Consider the following 7,421-nt stretch of genomic DNA (forward strand, 5'->3'; position numbering starts at 1 on the left):
CCATATGTTCAGCTGAATTTTAGAGACGTGTTTATGACATCTGTGGCACAGAAGAAGAAAAAGCAAGCAATCAAGAAAATTCTTGAAATGAACAGGAGGTTAGGTGATCATTGGTGCAGATAATCAATGGGCGCGCATGCGCCAGTGATTATTGGAAGGGTACTCAAAAGTCTTCCAATCAACGACAACTATCGGCAAATTTACAAAGTATTCAGAACAAACAGTGTAAGCAACAATAACTCTGGGTAGACATTAAAATGTCCTAATCATGAAATTGCGCTTCTGTCAAAATACCGACGCAGTATCATATGAAAGGTGAAGATAACGAACAGTGATCAATCTCATAACTCTTGTAAGCAATACAAAGTAGATAGTTGGGCAAACACGGACCCCTGGACACACCAGGGGTGGGGTTATGTGCCTAGGAGGAGTAAGCACCCCCTGTCGACTGGTCACACCCGCCATGAGCCCTATATCCTGATCAGATAAACGGGGTTATCCGTAGTCAAAATCAGTGTGCCAAGAACGGTCTAACAATCGGTATAAAACACGTCAGACAGCATTTGACCCAATGATAGGTTGTATTGACGAACTAGATCGTTATAACGACCATAGAATTTGCGAAATGCTGACTTCAATCGAGACAGTTGAAACCCCTGTACCATCAACAAGTTTGTCAGCAGCTTGCCTCGATTTAAAAACTGACTATACGCAGAACAAGTTCTTGCGCATCGAATCAGTTGAGAGATATAAACACCATATGCAGGTAGGACTTGCATCTCACAGGATAATTTGGCATGGAATAAGGGGTATGGTTTGGTCTCAGTTATATCCAACCATTCAAAAGAAACTGAGAAATGATACCCCCCAACAATCCTTGTAATACATTGTGGTGGCAATGATATTGGCAACCCACATAATACTTTGAAGGGCTTACAGATGTTCGTGAAGTTTACTGTGGTTAATGTTTCACAATTAATGCCAAAGACGGTTATTGTTTGGTTTGATATTTTAACACGAAGTAATTGGACCTTATGTCTTTCCAGTAAAGATGGAAAAAATTAATTCAGCTCTTGCTATATTTGTTGTAAAAACTGCATGTGGGGCCTCTATTAAATGTCCAGATATTTCAAATAGGTATATATCCCTTTTCCGCAAAGATGGTGTACACATGTCAGATTTGGGTAACGAATTATTTATCAATTAATTAAGAAATGCTCTTTAAGGCACTATTGAAATATTAATATTATTAGAAATGTTTCGACGGAACTGACAGATAGAGGTTGTTTTCTTTGCTTCGTTTGCTAAAGAGTTCCATTTGAGAATGACATCTGGAAAAAAAAATTTGTTATATGTTTCTTGCTTAGTTCTAGGAGGTATATAGTCATATTCTTAAAGCTGTATGACCCGATTTCATGTATTATTTTTGTACATAATTACTTTAAAGCAAATTAATTACTTTATAAAGTTATCAACTTTCCCTTAATTACATGTTTGAAAACATCTGCATGTAATAGAAAACAGTGCGAATATTATTTAGAAAGTAAATATAGTGGCTACATATTAAATCATCCCATAATAGACGTCTATAAATAGACCCACGCGCGTCAGGAGAATCCCAACATGGTGTATTAACTCATACGCAACTATCTAGTTTTAAGGCTCAAAGAGCGTAAAACAACGAATTACTAAGAGGTATTTGATATTTTTATTTCTATTAAACTTATCGTACGGTACTGTTATAACAAAATACACAGCTTTACACAGAGATCTGAAAGTTTGAACTGGTCACGTGACTGTCACTTGAAATGGCAGAGTGACGCGGTTATTTGTAAACATCGATTTAAAATCAAATTAAATAGTACATTATTGTGTACAAATGGAAACAGGGAAAAGTATTGGCTACGATAATATTGTTGAATTCAGAAATTTGATTTCAATGTTTTATATAAGCATCACGAAAAGAAAAACATAGCTCAAAGTATTTTAATTCTACACAAGAGAATTCATCGTTTACCCTGTGCTACGTTACTAGAGCAGGACCCCTCAAATAATGGGTTTCTAGGTCATAAAAAGGAGTTATTGTTACATAATATTATATAACATATATGAATATTCATAATGTAAAGTGGATGCAAAAAGGGGCTTAATCCTCACCTAGGGCACCATGGATTGGATACATTTATATAATACAAGTTCTACACATAATTAAGAAATTGTTTGAGAAAAGGAAATTTACTTTCACATGTTTTAAAAAGTGTAATACTAATAAATTAAAAATTATTTTTACATAATGTATTTGTATTTTTTTAAAATTGTTTATAATTTTTAATTTATTAGTATTACGCAAAATGTGTTTATTTCATTAATTGCATTTTCTATCATTGCGTTTGACGAGAAGAAACGATGTGTGTTCATAATTTTGCTCTTAAATTGTCGCAATGAACAAAAACTACCATTATAAACACATTCGCAATACTAAGTTTCAAATATTGAAATTGTGAGCGGCCGTTCATTTTGTCTTTAGTCAACTATTCGGCATGACAGATTACGATTGCATTCGTAAAATCATTATCTAATTTTCAATACGGAGAGATCATTATCTTACATAAAGAACATCTAATTTGGAGCTCCAAGTGACTATCTAATAATAAAGTTTTATTTACTGTATACGAGTATGATATCCATAAATATACGCAATTACTCAAATATTTTTCTCAAATTCATTTGAATTAAAAATAGCGTTCATTTAGTTTCTGTGGAAACGAGGGTTTATTTATATTCGGTCTTTCCATTCCCTTCGTTTCTGTCCAAGCCCTCATAAAGTATGAATTGATTTATGTAAGTTTTCGAACGATTCACATCAAATGTAAGCTGAAATAAATTCAAACCGAAGCGCGACTGATTTCCCACATACTTTATGAGGGCTTGGACAGAAACGAGGGGGATAGAAAGACCGAATATAAATAACCCCCTCTTTTCCATAGAAACTAGCGTTCATTCAATTAATGAGCGCATCAATTCAAGCACGCATTAAAAAGTCCTTCCTCTATCGCAACAATTCAAGGAATTTTAACACGCATTAAAAAGTCCTTCCTCTATACAATATTATTTAATTCTGATTCCCCGTGCTTGCGAGGGGTTTCATTTAGTATATGCATATAATTAATCCACGTGTGCACTTAAATTCTGTACAAAAAAGTATATTCTTACATTTGCACTGTATATTTTTTCTTCCTGTATCTTTTTTCACTTATTTGAGAAAGAAGTTATGGCTTTTGGACGAAAATATATGCCAACTGTATAATTTACCTACAAAAAATAAGTTTGGATCTTGCTATTTAGACCGCCGCGGTTCTAATCCCGGCCGCGACAAACCTCAGTCGTTAAAACAGGTAGTGAAAGTTCCATCGCCAAACGCTGATATGCATCAGGTGTAAATGTCACGGGTCCTCGGAGATGACCTTAAACACGGATGTCCCGTGTTACAGTAGGTGTGGCACGCTAAAGAAACCTCATTGCTCCATGGCTGTAGGCGCCGAGCAAAGGCCTAAATTTGAAACCCTTCACCGTTCTTCACCGTTCTTCACCGTGGACCATCGTGACCATGGTGAAAAGATTCAGTAACGCAGGGTTTCTAGATTTTTGAAGCGATCGGTAGATTTATTTTTCTCAAAAACAACATAAATGAGAGTTTTCTTTGTCTAACACATATCGCACAGAACGCACAGAAGTATTAAGAAACAGAATATGCCCCATACTTTGAATGAAAGTAGTTACTTTTCTCAAACACTCGTGTTTAATATCGAGTACCTACGAAAATTCGCACGGATGTTTGCTTCATGAGCTGAATTCGAGGTTTGAAACAATTTGAGAAAGAACCATGATAATCTGTCACAAGAATATAGAAAGACATTCATTTTCTTACTAAACTGGGATTAATAATAGTCTTTATTTTGACGAAATGCTTGAAAATGAAAATAACGCAGGGTGAAAATATGGAAGATGTAGCGTTACTAAGGTGAAAAGATATCAAAGATTGTCATATTGATTAATATCATTCAGTAAATTCACAATTTTAAGTTTTTCTGTCTTATACATGTATTATATCCTGGTTTAAGGAATGAATCTATTTTTCTTTTCGCAGCGCATGATACATAAGTTTCCCTTCAATTATAAGATATGAATAATTGCTACAAATAAGATGAATTGTTGGTACACGTATGGTGTGCAGGTACATCTTTAAGAGGATGTCAAGGTGCGATATTTTTATCTTTATTCTTAGCTATACTTTAAATCAGACATAAACCCAACATACAATAACTTCTAGGAGCTTAGCTGTACTATAATTTCCACGGAACCATACTCCAACTTCCAAACCACGAGCATAGAAAAGCAAGAATTTTGTAACATTTATTCAATGATGAAAACATAAGAAATGCAACATATAAATAAATCAAACATAATTGATGTGTCAAATTCAGAGGCAGATCAAAGATTACAGGGGTGGGTGGGGGTTGGGGGTTGGGGGTTACATATTAGCCAAAATACTCAGCCACTTTGGGTGCCAAATCTCTTTCTCTTTTGGGATGTATCAATGGTACTAGCTTTGGAAATTTGTCTTGTGATAAATGGAAAAAAAGTAATTCAAATTGTTTCAAATTACGTTTTCAAATTGAAAAATCCCTTTTGTCGTAAAATGTAACTTTGTACATATATAATTATTTTTGTTTGTTCCTGTTCATATCTAATTATATAATGTTCTAGTTGTCAAATACTCATAACTCTCCATCACCTTGGAGGAAATAAAGACTATCTTATATATATATATATAATCCAAATAGAAAGAGTTGATATCACACAGTCAAAATAATTCAATAAAAAAGCAGGAAAATATACAGTTCCAAAATATATTTAAATCACTAGCGCTTTCTGGATTTTAACATCCATCCTCAGGCGTAGTTAAGTTCTGACTTTGAATCAACTGCATGTAACTTCATTGCTCAAAATGACCTCATAAATTTCCAAGGAGAAAAGCGGTGTCAAATCCGATATCGCACGTGAAAATAATTTGATATTTCTCAAAGAGTGGGATCACAGATCTCTGGGTGGAATCGGAGATAAGGGAAACCCTCAATAGACAACATCATTCAAAGGTAAGTTGAATATCATTTAAGATAACACATCAAGCAATTGGGACCAATGAACACACGAGGAAGACATTGGACGACAATATACAGTGTAGATAATGTAGCTATCCGGATTACCACTGTGCTCGAACCTCCTACATATCGTGAGCTTAGAGGTTTCAAATAACACAATAAGAGTAGAGAACAAGAGAACAAACTTCCTCACTGTAAGAGCATTGAACGAATGGGTCCTAATTAAGAAAAGTTACCGAGGTACAGACAGATTTACCTGTAACTACAAGTAACTACATGTATATGATTTCCATATCATTTCATTTTCGTTGCGCCAACGATTCCGATTGACTGCGTTTTTGTTAATCGTTTCATTGACCAGATGCTCATACACAATTGAGAAGGAATCGATAGAGGTATATCGCAAAAAATGGAAGGAAAACGTATGTATTATGCGCTGCGAAAAGAAAAATAGATTCGTTCCTTAAATCAGGATATAATATATGACAGAAAAACTTAAAATTGTGAATTTACTGAATGATATTAATCTTTGATATCTTTTCATCTTAGTAACGCTATATCTTCCATCTTTTCACTCTGCATTATTTTCATTTTCAAGCATTTCGTCAAAATAAAGATTATAATTTATGAATCCTAATTTAGTAAGAAATTGAATGTCTTTTTATATTCTTATGACAGATTATCATGGTTCTTTCTCAAATTGTTTCAAACCTTGAATACAGCTCATGAAGCAAACAGCCGTGTGAATTTTCGTAGGTACTCGATATTAAACACGAGTGTTTGAGAAAAGTAACTACTTTCATTCAAAGTATGGGGCATAGTCTGTTTCTTAATACTTCTGTGCGTTCCGTGCGATATGTGTTAGACAAAGAAAACTCTCATTTATGTTGTTTTTGAGAAAAATAAATCGACCGATCGCTTCAAAAATCTAGAAACCCTGCGTTACTGAATCTTTTTACCATTTGGTGATGTCTCCACACCAGTGAAAAATTCTCGAGACTGGAGACGTTAAGTATTCGTAAATCACTCGTCGGTATCCGTGTCTAAATCGTAACAATCCGTGTACTTTTACGGATTTGTGGAATACGTAAAGATCCGCAAGAAAAATCCGTGAATGTGAAGGTACCATAAACAAATCAATCAATCTCAATCTTGCTATGTTAGGAAAGATAACTCTTCCATCCGGAATTTCTAAACCAACATGTTTTATAAAGTTTTCTATATATGGCTGTGTAGACACTTTTTTCAATTTGACCTTTTCATATCATTAATATGCATGTGTATTTTCTATTTACAGAAGTTGGTACAGACCTAACTGCCATTTTTCAAGAAATCGAAGTTTGATGTTATAAAAATTCCCTTATCCAGAAATAATTTTAAAAAAGAATATGATGACTATAAAGATATTGTTTTCTTGTATTTTAATTCAGTCATCGTAAACAGAAATATTTCAAAAGACAAAATGAGGACTTCTGGTGTATGTAATTGAAAATTGATGGAATTCAAATTTCTTTAAAACATGAATAAAAATTGTGAAAAATTAACGATAAACACTTGAGATTTGGGGCTATTAGGGATGTTTCTATAAATATATGAGGAGTTGGTATAGGAAAATCATTCAACCTTAAAGATTCTTTTGTTTGCTAGGCCCATTGTACTTAAGAATGCTGGACAACTCGCCCCCAAGGCAACTCGCCCTCAAGACAACTCACCCCCTCTTAGGACAACTCGCCCTCTCGGAACAAGTCGACACTTTTCTTGAGACAAGTCGCCCCCAACATTATATATAAATATATTATCACATTTTATTTTCATTGTGTGTGTGTGTGTGTGTTTTATCGATAGAGTATATTTAAGTATAAATGTGATGCATGAATATTCTGATACATGTAATTATCTTTAAATGCGTTTCTCAACTAATTGCCGTTGAAAAATCATAAAATTCCCATGTTAGAAATTTTATAACGGCTTTGCTTTACTGATTCTTTTTACGCGGCGATTTCAAAGTGAAAAGTACTCTGATGATGAGTACCTTATCGTCAAACTTCCGCCAGAGGTCGTTTGCACACAAACCAACTCTCTGTGTGCGGAGACGCAGAGGACTATGGGTAGTATGCCTTAACGTTTGAAGTAAATTGATAACAGCTTGGGGGAAATCAAACAATTAGATTTAACAACAGACGCCGATTATAGATAATTATAGTACGTCAGCCGTAGACCAAGTTAATACTCTCCCTACCATACGCTTACTTGCTTCCG

Source organism: Ostrea edulis, chromosome 5, assembly GCF_947568905.1.
Source record: "Ostrea edulis chromosome 5, xbOstEdul1.1, whole genome shotgun sequence".
Lineage (NCBI taxonomy): Eukaryota > Metazoa > Mollusca > Bivalvia > Ostreida > Ostreidae > Ostrea > Ostrea edulis.